We start from the raw sequence: 14,278 nt of genomic DNA on the forward strand, positions 1-14,278 counted from the left end.
AGATTTCATCCATTGGGAACACTGCTCTAGTTTTATAAACACTGAAGTCAGTAATTCTTCCAGATAAAGTACCTGAATAATCAAAGGTAGCCTCATTTTGGAAGTTATGTTTAAGTCGAATTTTTGGCCTTGGTGATTTAAAGAATTAGATTTCAGAATATGCCTGAGTCCAGCTCCAGGAGAGAGTCAGGGCCTGAATGGGGAGAATCAGGAATGGCAAAAAAGAATGACAGAAGTCAACTTCTTGGATAGAGTTCAGGACTCTGCCAATTTTTATTCAATTCTTACATGCTTATATAGTTTTTTTTACTGACCCCTGTACCCACAAAAATGCAACACACATTACACATTAAATGTTTATGTCGTGTTTTTTCCTTTTTATTATGGGGAAGTTGACCTTTACAAGTTTCTTTTTGCTCCTTCCTGCTACCGGTGGTGTTATTTATGTAACAAAGCACCAGCTGCCAAGAATTTACCAGCCACAGCCTGGGACCTCTAGGCCAACTGAATCTCTTCCCTTAGCTATTGTATCTCTTTTCCTTTACTAATCTATTTTCTTAATACACTTTTAGCAGCAATATAATGACTTGTTTTTTTCTTTTATATAACCACCCTTATTTACCCACTACGAATTCTTAATACTTTATATTAATTTTACTATTAATTTAAAATTTTAACTTTCTTAATTCTAATTGCCTTATCTATATTACTTGCTATTTTCTTATCACCTATCTTACATTTTATATTTCTAAACAAAACTTAAGTCTAAATCTACACTGATATATGAAATTAATCTTACTTCTAATCCTAAATGTATTTAATTTTAAACCTACATTAAGTGTGTATTATTTTAAGTTTACCTTAAAACTTAATTATTTCCTATTCCTTCTATTACTTATATTTAACTAATACCTACATCTATAATAAACATTTATCTTTTAATTATAACTGTTATTTAATTCTAATCCTTACTTTAATTTTAACCCTCTTTCTAATTAAACTATAATATTTCTTAAATCAAAAGGCATGTCTGTGACTTGTTTTTCCGAAAACACCTGTTTTTGGAGATACTCTGTCTCTGTTTCTCACTTCCTCATCAATCACGACTGTCAATGTTGTTACTTATAAAGGGGCTCTGCCTCCACCATGGCCGCTTCCCACTGGGGCTCTGCTCCCAGTCAGTGTTTTTCCCATTTTTGGGTAACTTCCATTTTGCCTCTTTAGGGGTTGCGGCTTCCAGCACCCCCTACTGCCAATCACTTTCTCATAGTATTATGGTAAATGTTCAGGGTCTGCTTACAAATGAGAACATGTGGTACTCTATTTTTTGTTTCTATGATAGATCACTGAGTATTACAGATTCTAAATCCATCCAAGTTTCTGTGAAACCCATAGTTTTATCCTTCCTTATGGCTGCATAATATTCCATCATGTATATGTCCCACATTTTTTTTTTCTTTATCCAGTTCAGTTTAGATAGGCAGCACGATCACTTCCATGTTTTTGCTATTGTGAATAGTGTTTCAATAAACTTGCGTGTGCAGGTATCTTTTTTGTAGAATAATTTGAGTTCCTCTGAGTATATTCCCAGAAGGGGAATTGCATGGTCATATGGAAGCTCAATTACTATTTATTTTAGAAATTGCCACACTTCTTTCCATAGAGGTTGAACTAGTTTACATTTCTATCAGCAGTGTAGAAGCATTCCCTTTTTTCTGCATCCTCCTCAGCATCTGTTGTTGTTTGTTTTGCTAATGATGGCCATTTTTACTGGGGTAAGGTGGTATCTCAATGTGCTTTTGATTTGCATTTCTCTGATGATTAGTGAAATTGAGCATCTTTTCATGTGTCTGCCGGCTGCCTGTATATCTTCTTATGAGAAGTGTCTATTCATGTCTTTTGCCCAGTTTTCAGTGGGACTGTTTGCTTTTTTCCTTTTGGAGAATACCTACGCATAGAAGGAAAATACCTCAAAATATTAAGCACCATCTCCAATAAACCCACAGTCAGCATATTGCTAAATGGACAGAAACTGGAAAAATTTTCCCTGAAAACTAGAACAAGACAAGGCTGATCATGCTCACTCTCCTGTTCAGTATTGTATTGAAAATCCTAGTTAGAGAAATTCGACAAGAGAAGGCAATCAGAGGTGTCCAAATAGGAGAGAAAGACATTAAGTTATCCCTCTTTGCTGACAATATGATTCTATATCTTGAAAATACATGGGAAACCGGGCTCGGTGGCTCAGCCTGTAAACCCGCGCCTTTGGGAGGCTGAGGTGAGTGGATTGCCTGAGCCTGCGGGTTCGAGACCTGCCTGGTCAGTGAGACCTCATCTCTACAATAAATCAAAAAATCAGCCAGGCGTGGTAGCACATGCCTGTAATTCCGGCTACTTGGAAAGCTGAGGAGGAAGGATCGCCGGAGCCCAGCAGGTTGAGGCTGCAGCGGCCGGGAGCGGCCACTGCACTCCAGTCTAGGCGACAGATTGAGACTCCAAATCAAAAAAAAAAAAAAAAAAAAAGAAAAGAAAATACATGGGAATCTGTCAAAAACTTCTTTGCACTGATAAAAAGACTTCGAAAAAGTCTCAGGGTGCAAAATGAACGTGCAAAAGACAGCCACGTTTTAATATATTAACAACACACTGTCAGAGAACCAAATACAAAGCACAATCTCATTCACAAGAGTCACACACAGAAAAATGAAACACTTTGGCATCTTCCTAACCAGAGAAGTGAAACACCTTTACAATAAAAACTACACAACAGTGTTCAAAGAAATCCAAGAAGACACAAACAATCAAAAAATATTACATGCTCATGGATAGGAAGAATCAAGATTGTTAAGATGTTCTTCCTAGCAAAGGCAATCTACAGATTCTACAATTATCAACACCATTCTTATTAGACCTGGAAATGACAATACAGAAATTCATATGGAAGCATAAACAGCCACGAATAGCCCAAACAATCCTTAGCAAAAGAAACAAAATGGGAGATATCACTCTTCCCGACTTTAAACTTTACTATAAGGCTACAATAATAAAGCAGCCTGGTATTGGTACAAGAACAGACATGTGGCCAATGGAACAGGATAGAGATTCTGGAAGCAAAACTTCAATTTCTCAACCAACTTATCCTCGCCAAAGCCTCCACCAACAACCACCAGGGAGATAAGAATCTATTCAGTAAACGGTGCTGGGAAAACTGACCACATGCAGAAGATTGAAACAGGACCCCTAGCTATCACCACACACTAAAAGAAACTCTAAATGGATCAAATAACTAAACATAAATCCTCAATCTATAAGAACCTCAGAAATTGCAGGAGACACCTTTATAGAAATTGTTGTAGGCAACCTATTCCTGATCAAAACCCCAGATGTTCATGCCATTAGAGATAAGATAAATAAGTGGGAACTCATTAAACTGAAAAACTTCTGCAAAGCAAAAGAAACTATCAAGAGAGCAGAGAGACAGCCCACAGAATAGGAAAAAATATTTGCTAATTGTATATCGGGCTATGAATTTTAAATCATTATAACTAGACTCAAACACACATTTATTTATCAAAATAGGAACCATTACAATCAACATATTTTTGCCAACAAGAAATAAGTTTGTTTATTCCTGTAGTATAAAAATCTGTACTTTGGGATGTGGTGAACTCTTGGAAAGCATTTCCCACATACTGCTGGTGTTGGAAGCATTGTTCCCGCAAAAAGTTGTCTGGATGCTTGAAGAAGTGCTAGTCAGTTGGCAAGAGGTCAGGTGAATATGGCAGCTGAGGTAAAACTTTGTAGCCCAATTCATTCAACTGTTAAAGCATTGATTGCGCAATGTGCAGTGCGGCATTTTCATGGAGAAGAATTGGGCCCTTTCTGTTGACCAATGCCAGCTGCAAGCATTGCAGTTTTTGGTGCATATCAGTAATTTACTGAGCATACTTCTCAGATGTAATGGTTTTGCCAGGATTCAGAAAGCTGTAATGGATCAGACCAGCAACAGACCACCATACATTGACCATGACTTTTTTTTGTTGCAAATTTGGCTTTGGAAAGTGCCTTGGAGATTCTTCCGGGTCCAACCACTGAGCTGGTCATTGCTGACTGTTGTATAAAATCCACTTTTTAAATTGCCCATTACAATCCAATGGATAAATGTCATTGTTGTTGCATAGAATAAGAAAAGATGGGCCATTGCCTTGCTAGACTCAGGTGTGGCCATGTGCTCTTTGAGCTATAACTGTCGCCATGCTTCCTGGCTTTGGCCCCCCCCCCACCTTGGGGAGGTGAGTTTTCTCTCTTCCTTCTCTTTCTCTCTCTAATTTACTTTTAAATAAACTTTTCTTAAAAATGAAAAGAAAAGAAAAGACAACACTTCAAATGGTGATTTTTTTTTGTGGTTAACTCATGAGGCACACATTTATTTTTTTCACTTTTCCAATTTGCTTCAAATGCTAAACGACCATAATATGTTTGACTTTGAGTTATTCAGCAACTTCTTATGTAGTTGTAAGAGGATCATCTTCCATGATTGCTCTCACTTGGTCACTGTCAGTTCCCGATGGCTGGCCACTGCGTTCCCCATCTTCAAGGCTCTTGTCTCCTTTGCAAAACTTCTTGAAATATCACTGCACTGTATGATCAATGGCAGTTCCTGGGTCAAATGCATTGTTGATATTGCAAGTTGTCTCTACTGCTTCACAACCCGATTTTGAATTTGAATAAGAAAATTGCTCAAATTTGCTTTTTTATCTAACATCATTTCCATAGTCTGAAATAAATATAAAATAAACAGCATGCAATAAATCATTAACAAAAAAGCAAGAAGTGTGCATTAATATGATGTATAACAAAACCACATTTATTTAAGAATGTATTTCAATATCAAACTGCAAATGTCAAAAATGAAAAAAATACAATTACTTTTGCACGAAACTAATACAAATTTATCTGCCAAATTAAAAATAATTTGAAATAATAAATATGTAAAATAAGTATAAGAAAGAATACTCATTAAAAATAAAGCACACTTCTTTTTTTTCTTTAATATTGGTAATTATTTCTGCTCTGCCTTGTGTATATATTCTATGGTCAGCATTAACCATATGGTAAAATATATGTACTACATTCATGCCACTCAGGAAATATAATGATTTGGAGATCATAAAGAAAATATTGGAGTTCCAGTAAGATGGCGACAGCATAGGCGGGGCTGTGAGATTCTCTGAAAGTGAGTTCCCCAAGAGACTCTTACTTTCCTTCCCCCACCCCCTGCCCACCACCGGCCACACCAGTCTGAGGCCTGGAGACCCTCGGACCCATGCAAGGTCGGCTATTGAGGCCTCTCAGCTGCTACTGCTCCACCATAGATGGCCCTGGGCCCTGGCCATGTGGAGATCCCAGCTGCCTCCCCAGCTACAACATCTCACTCCACCCCGAGCCACCAGCCGCCGCCTGTGGAGGCCCTTGGATATCACCTTGTGGAGATCTGGGTTCCCTTCCTGGCTACAATGATCCACCTGGTTCTCAGCTGCTGCCAGCTCCCTCCCTAACTGGGTGCCCAGTCAAGTGGGCCCAGTGATTGTTCCTCAGAGTTCCATCTCCCTGCCTTGGGTTCTGGGCCCTTACCCAGCCCTATTTCAAGCTTCTATCAACCAGGGAGGTTCTAGGCACCCACCCCTCATAGATACCAGCTCCATTCCTGGCTGATGTGCCCTGTGCAGGTCCCAAAGCCACGGTCACCACTCACCATTCACCCTTTGAAGCTCCAGTCCCTGCTCTGGCTGAGGCACACAGCATGGGAACCCATGGTTGGGTAAGGAAACAGTATATCTTAAGGAGGTGCTGATCAGCTGCTGTCAACTCTCAGCTCTAGAAGAGGGAATTTCTAGCTCCCTCCTCCATCCCAGGACACTGGTGGCACACCAGATCCAGTGCCCAGTTGTGTCACTGATCCCCGGTGCCTAACACTGGAGACACTCCACCACAGCCCGTCATATCACCCATGAACCCAGGCAGGTGGAGAGAAAAGACAGGTGGAGAGAAAGGACCCATGAAAGAGGAGCTGCCACCTCAGCCATTTTCCAGGCAGAGATTTGCATTGCCCCACCCATCTACAAGCAGCCTCCATCTTGGTTTCTAAAGTAACATCGCTAAACAGGAGATGAAATCTCCTCCCATATGCTGAATCAGATACAGGTAACTCAGCCCTGTTGCAGACCTCTCAGGCAGCAAACCAAGGGAACCAACCCAAGCTTGGAGTAAATCTATCTGCCTGCAATGAAAGCAAAGGGGAGAGCTTAGAGATCAGAGCCAAAGAGACTTTAGACACTTAGGAAAGATTCCAGAGCTAGTCTGGTTTCTTATTTTGATTTTTAATTTTATTGTTTTGACTGTTTTGCTCACTTTTGTTTGCTTGTTGATTTAGACTACCTGTTTGTATTGGGGAAAAATGCATCAAAAGGCTTGGTTTTATTGGACTGTCTTGTGTGATTACCAGTATGCTTTAGGGAATTTTGTTTGTGGGTCTATTTTTCACTCTTTTCTGGCCTTGTGTCTCTTTCTCACTCATTATTTGGTATGTATGTCTGTTTTCCCTCTCACACTTCTTTCTCTCTAACTTCCTCCTGTATCCCCCTTCTTCCATTATTTTCCTTTTTCATACTTCCTTTTGTTCTAGGGAGTAAACCTAAACCCTATTGCATGGACACATTGTAAGGCAGTGGAAAACAGGTTCCAGTGTGCCCATACACCTGTTGGTGAATACTGGGAGCTGCAGATAGATTCTGAATCACAGCTTCCCCCACAATTAAACCTCAAAACTGCAAAAGGTACAGCCCCAAACCCACAGTACAGCCTCAAATGTGAACAGAAGCCAGAGGACCCTCATAATGAAGAATAGGAGATTCAGCAAAAAAAGTAAAAGCAACCCCACCTTCCCTGAAAAACAGAATTAAAGAAGGGGAGGGAAAGGAGGAGAGAGAAAAATTGACACAAATGAAGAAAAACCAAAAGAAGAACATGGGTCTCTCCCAGACCCCTGGGAGGGCAGACAATGAGAAAACTGACTTCAGAATGCAAAAAATGAAGAGCTCCCAGAATGACTGGTCTCAGACTACAAATCTAGATATCAAGACATTAATGGAGAGATTAAAAAGAATTTGAGGAGAGACAAGAAGAAACTAGAAAGGAGTTGATAACTGAGACCAGCACCTTGGAGACCACAGCAGCGAGTCACACTTTTTGTGTGTAGACTGTGGCCTGGAATTTGGCACAGAGGCCCTCCTTCTGGCCCACCAGCAGGCCCACACCCCAACTCCTCTGCATTCATGTCCATGTGGAAAGACCTTTGTTAACATTACCAAGTTCCTTTATCACCGGCGTACCCATGGGGTAGGAGGTGTCCCTCTGCCCATGACACCAGTTCCACCAGAGAAGCCTGTCATTGGTTTCCCTGAGCCAGCCCCAGCAGAGACTGGAGAACCAGAGGCTCCTGAGCCCCCAGTGTCTGAGGAAACCTCAGCAGGGCCTGCTACTCCAGGCACCTACTGCTGCCTCCTGTGCAGTTATGAATTTGGCAAGGCATTGCAGCTGACCCGGCACCAGCATTTTGTGCACCAGCTGGAGCAGTACCATAAATGCAGCATTTGTGGTAAGGTATTCAAGAAGAAGTCTCACATGCATAACCATCTGTGCTCACACATGGGGGAATGGCGCTTTCCCTGTCCTGACTGCTCCAAGCCCTTCAACTCACCTGCCAACCTGGCTTGCCACCAGCTCACACACACAGGAGAGTGACCCTAAAGGTATGGAGACTGTGGCAAGGCTTTCACGCAAAGCTCCACACTGAGGCAGCACTACCTAGTACATGTTCAGCACTTTCCCTACCGCTGCCAGGAATGCGGGGTGTATTTGCACCACCCTTACCACCTGCTTATGCATCACTACCACCACACAGGTGAGTACCCCTACAAGTATCAAGAGTGTCCCCACTCCTTCTTGCTGCACCTGCTGCTGGAAGTACACCAACTTGTAGTCCATGATGGCTGGCAGCCCCACCGCTGCCCATCCTATGGGGCTGCCTTCCCCTCCTCACTGCAACTCTGTGAGCACCACTGTGCAAGCTGCTGCTGCCAGGCCCCACGGTGCTTCGAGTCTGGCACCTGTGGCAAGAAAGTGGGCTCAGCTGCTCAACTGCAGTCCCACAAGGCTGCCCATGCAGCTGCTGGGCCTGGAGAGGTCCTGGCTAAGGAGTCCCCAGCCCCTCGGGCCCCATGGGCCACTCGCACACCAGTTGCCTCACCAACGACCCTTGGAGGCATAGCCACAGCAGCCTCCGCGGCCCCTGCCCAATGCCAGGGCCTGGAGTGCAGTGAGTGTAAGAAGCTGTTCAACACAGAGACCACTACGGGTACACCAGTGCATCCACACAGGTGAGCGGCCATATCTGTGTCCAGACTGTGGCAAAACCTTCCATCAGAGTACCCATCTGAAAGACCAGTGGTGCCTGCACAGAGGTGAGTGGCCTTTGCCTGTAAAGTATGTGGCAAGGCCTTGCCATCTCCATGCACCTAGCAGAACATCGCCACATCCACACAGGTGAACGATCCTACTCCTGACCTAACTGTGGCAAGAGCTACTATTCTTTCTCCAACCTCTGGAAGCACCACAAGACCCATTAGCAGCAGCACCAGGCAGCTGTATGACAGCAGCAGGCAGAGGCAGAGGCTGCCATTGGCCTGGCTGTAATGGAGACTGCAGTGGAGGTGATGCCCTTGGTGGAGGCCATTGAGATCTACCCTCTGGCTAAGGCTGAGGGAGTCCAGATCAGTGGCTGACTCTGCCCCATTTTCCTGTTAGCACTGGTGACCCCAAAAGTGAAACTATCAATAAAGACTGAGTTGTACATTATAAAAAAAAGAATATTGTGAATGAAATAAATTACAAACTGATAAGCATGGAAAGCAGAATTAGCGAAGCAGAAGAAAGAATCTCAGAACTTGAGGAACAAAATATTGAACTAACCCAAACTGTCAAAAACATAAAAAAGAAGCTTAAAAAGACAGAACAAAACCTTCAAGAAATGAGTGATTACTTCAAGAGACCAAAATTAAGAAATATTGAACTTCCTGAAACAGAAAGAGAAACAGAGGCCACCCTTGAACAAACATTTCATGAGACTATTGAAGAAAACTTCCCTCATCTCATCAATGTTGCGAAACTTCAAACACAAGAGATTCAGAGAAACCCTGCAAGACAACAAATGAGAAGAACAACTCACAGATAAATAATAGTTCACCTAAACAAAGTAGGTATAAAAGAAAAAATCCTAAAGGCAGCAAGAGAAAAAGGCCAGATCACCTACCATGAAGACCAATTTGAATAGCAGCAGATTTATCTACAGAAAATCTGTAGGCTAGGAGAGCTTGGAACCCTATCTTTAATCTTCAAAGTTCTAAAACATAAACAAGTTCAATCAAGAATAACCTAAGCAACAAAGCTAAGTTTCATCAGTGAGGGAGAATTAAAATCTTTTCCAGATATCCAAAATTTAAGAACTTACGCTGCCACCAGACTACCTCTACAAGAAACACTTAAGAAAATACTAAACGCAGAAGAAAAGGAAAAAAGAACAACAACGTTCTTCACAAGAGTACAGGAAAAAGTGTAAAACACACATGAACAAACCCAAAAACCAAAAGAAAGACAACAAACAAAAAGGAAGAACAACAACTACTCTATAAGAACTTTATGATAGGGACCAACTCTCACATTTCAATAATTAACCTGAGTGTGAATGGACTAAATGCACCACTGAAAAGACATGGAATGGCAAAATGGATAAAATATCACCAGGCAATAATATATGGCCTTCAAAAGACCCATCTCACTAGAAAGGACAGGCACAGACTCAAAGTAAGAGGTTGGGAAACAAATTTTCAGGCGAACGGAACACAAAAGAAAGGAGGAGTCATGATTCTAATTTCAGCCAAAATGCCATTTAAGCTATCAAAAATTTAAAAAGATACAGAAGGTCACTACATAATGATAAAAGGTTCAATCCATCAACAAGAAATATCTATCCTAAACATATATGCATCCAACGTAGGAGCACCAACTTTCATAAAGCAGCTCCTAGGAAAACACAAAATAGATATGAACTCTAACACTATCATACCTGAGGACTTTAATACCCCTCTCACAACCCTAGACAAATCATCAGGACAAAAAACCAAGAATGAGATCCAGAGCCTCAATGTGACTCTTGACCAAATGGACATAATTGATACCTACAGAACACTCCACCCAATGACCACAAAATATACATTCTACTCATCACCACATAAATAGTACTCTAGGATCAACCACATACTTGGCCGTAAATCAAGCGTAAACAAAGTTCATAAATTGAAATTTTGTCATGCACCTTCTCGGACCACAGTGGAATAAAAATAAACATCAACACCAGCAAGGTTCCCCCCAATCCCACAAAGACATGGACACTAAATAGTATGATGCTAAACAACTTGTGGGTCAAAGATGAAATCAAAACAGAGATTAAAAGATACCTGGAAACAAATGAGTATGAAGAAACATCTTACCAAAATCTCTGGGACACCATGAAAGCTGTAGTAAGAGGGGAATTCATATCTCTACAAATGCACATGAAGAAAATGGAGGGATCACAAATTAACAGCCTAACAAATTACCTTAGGAAGCTGGAAAAACAAGACCACCAAAACCCAAACTTCAGCAGAATAATCCAGATCACCAAAATAAAGGCCCAAATGTGGGACATAGAAGACAAAAACATAATGCAAAAAAATCACTGAATCAAAAATCTGGTTCTTTGAAAGGATAAACAAGATCGATGGTACCCTAGATAGAATGACCAAGAAAAAAAGAGAAAAAACCCAAATAAGCACAATCAGAAACACAAAAGATAAAGTTACATCTGACCCTGAAGAAATACAAAAGATCATTAGGGACTACTATGTACACTTGTATGGAAACAAACTTCAAAACCTTAAGAAAATTGAAGACTTTCTGACATCACAAAATCTGCCTAGGTTGAAACAAGAAGAAATCGAGACCCTAAATAGACCAATAACAATCAAGGAAATTGACTATGTAATAAGTAAACTACCTACAAAAAAAAGCCCTGGACCAGATGGCTTTCCAGCAGAATTCTATAAGACATTTAAGGAGGAGCTGACACCAATCCTACTGAAAGTATTCCAGGTGATTGAGAAAGATGGAACCCTCCCCAAATCATTTTATGAAGCTAACATCACATTGATACACAAGCCAGATAAAGACCCAACAAAGAAAGAGAACTACAGGCCAATATCTTTGATGAGCATAGATGCCAAAATTCTCAACAAGAACCTAGCAAACAAGATTCAACAACACATCTCAAAAAACATCCATCATGACCAAGTTGGCTTCATTCCTGGGATGCAAGCCTGGCTCAACATTCGCATGACAATAAATGTAATTAAATACATCAACAGACGTCAGAACAAAAACCCCATGATTATATCATTAGATGCAGAAAAAAGCTTTTGATAAAATCCAGCATCCCCTTCTTGATAAAAACCCTTGAACATCGAGGCATACATGGAACATACCTCAAAATAGTAAAAGCCATGTACGAGACACCCACAGCTAGCACACTCCTAAACAGACAAAAATTAGAAATATTTTCCCTGAAAACTAGAACAAGGCAAGGATGCCCACTCTCTCCCCTCCTGTTCCATATAGTATTGGAAGTCCTGGCTAGAGCAATCAGGAAAGAGAGGGCAATCAGGTCTATCCAAATAGGAAAAGAGGAAGCCAAGTTATCTCTCTTTTCAGACGACATGATTGTGTACCTTGGAAACCCAAGAGAATCTGTCAAAAGCCTCCATGCACTGATAAAGGATTTTGGCAAAGACTTAGGATATAAAATAAATGTGCAAAAGATAATCGCATTTCTTTATACCAATAATAAACAAACAGAAACCCAAATAAAAAGCACAGTTCCATTCACAATAGCCACACACACACAAAATGAAATACCTTGGCATCTTCTTAACCAGAGATGTGAAAACTACCAAACACTGCTCAAGGAAATCAAAGATGACACAAACAAGTGGAAAAATATCACATGCTCATGGATTGGAAGAATCAACATTGTGAAGATGTCCATCTTACCTAAGACAATTTACAGATTGAACGCAATACCCATCAAATTACCAACAACATTCTTCTCAGATCTAGAAAAAACAATTCATATGGAAACATAAATGACCAAGAATAGCCAGAACAATCCTCAGCAGAAAAACAAAGCAGGTGGTATCACATTACCAGACTTCAAACTTTACTATAAAGCTACAATAATCAAAATAGCTTGGTATCGGTACAGGAACAGGCATATAGATGAATGAAATAGAACTGAGATTCCAGAAGCAAAACCTCAATTTCTCAACCAACTCATCTTCAACAAAGTCTCCACCACCCCCCACTGGTGAGAGGAGAACCTATTCAGTAAATGGTGCCGGGAAAACTGGCTGACCACATGCAGAAGACTCAAACAAGACCCCTTTCTATCCCCATACACAATAACTCTAAGTGGATCAGAAACCTACATGTAAAACCTCAAACCATAAGAACTTTAGAAAATGCAGGACACACCCTTATGGAAATTGGAACTGGCATCCAATTCCTGAACAAATCCCGAAATGCACAGGCCATAAGAGACAAGATAGACAAGTGGGACCTCATTAAACTGACAAGTTTCTGCAAAGTCAAAGAAACCATCAAGAGAGCAGGGAGACAGCCCACACACTAGGAAAAAGTATTTGCCAACTCCAGGTCTGACAAAGGTCTAACATCTTGGATCTACAAGGAACTCAAATGTGCTGAAAAGAAAAAAATAAACAACCCCATTACAAAGTGGGCAAAAGATATGAACAGACACTTCTCAAAAGAATACATATGAGTGGCCAACAGACACATGAAGAAATGTTCAACCTCACTAATCATCAAGGAGATGCAAATTAAAACTACACTGAGACACTACCTAACTCTTCTAGTCAGAATGGCCATTAACAATAACTCAAAAAATAACAGATGCTTGTAAGGATGGTGAAAAGGGAACATTTCTACACTGTTGGTGGGAGTGTAAAGTAGTGCAACCTCTGTGAAAAGCAGTGTGATGATTCCTAAAAGCTCTAAATATCAACCTCTCATTTGACCCTGCAATCCCCCTACTGGGAATATACCCTGAAGACCTCAAATCACTCTATAAAAAAGATTCCTGCACACCTATGTTTATCACAGCATTGTTCACAGTTGCAAGAACCCGAAAGCAACCATGCTGTCCATCAAAAGAGGACTGGATTAAAAAAATGTGGTACATATGCATGATAGAATACTACACAACCATAAAAATGAACAAAATCATGAACTTCGCAGCAACCTGGATTGAACTAGAGTTTATAAAACTGAGTGTTCTCTCACAGAAACAAAGATCTGAGTATCACATGTTCTCACTCATAAGTGGACCTTCAACATCTATCGTAATACTATATGAAAAGGATTGACAGTGGTGGGAAACTATGGGGGGAGGCAGAGAGTGGAAGGGAGGTGGGATTAACAGTAGTCATTATCTGTCTGGGGTTGGGGGGACACCCCTTATCAATAAGCGTGCCTGAATGATGCATATTTGTATACCTAACCCTTAACTGTACCCCACAATTTTAAAATAAAAAATGTTTAAAAAATAAAATAAAAAAGAATATATTTATCTGCTTAAATAGAAATGAGTTTGTAAGATTTTATCTTATAAATTACGAACCTGCTCAATTATTTCTTTATTCATTCATTATGTTCCAACTGAATAAGCAGAACCAAGCACCAAGGTTACTTCTGCAACCTATACATTTCTCTTTCAAATCCAATTATTTTAGGAGATTATTTGAAAGGTTTTGAAAGGTAACTCAAGGAAGCCAAAAATGATATTTGAGAAATATAAAAAAACTATATGTATTCTTAAGTAATAGGAGCTGTTCATATTGCCCAAATGTTAAATCCAACTGGTAACCGGAAAAAATATGTACCATAGTCATGATATATTTTTCCTCTTCATAGTTTATAAATATTTTAGTTTATTATTTTTTTACATATTCATGGTAGTGATTAAATAATAATTGTTTTTATTATAATTTCCTTATGAATTTTGTTTGCCAATATTTTTCAATCTCATAAAGTGACTAGAATTATTCCATAT

At 40.2% G+C, this 14,278-nt stretch overlaps 1 pseudogene; it reads left to right on the top strand.

Moving 5' to 3' along the window:
- The window catches only part of LOC103257187, a 130,570-nt pseudogene extending 121,727 nt beyond the window's left edge, over positions 1-8,843 (top strand).
- Positions 8,844-14,278: the final 5,435 nt, after the last annotated feature.

This window comes from Carlito syrichta, unplaced genomic scaffold, assembly GCF_000164805.1.
Source record: "Carlito syrichta isolate Samal-C Ts95f unplaced genomic scaffold, Tarsius_syrichta-2.0.1 Scaffold301611, whole genome shotgun sequence".
Lineage (NCBI taxonomy): Eukaryota > Metazoa > Chordata > Mammalia > Primates > Tarsiidae > Carlito > Carlito syrichta.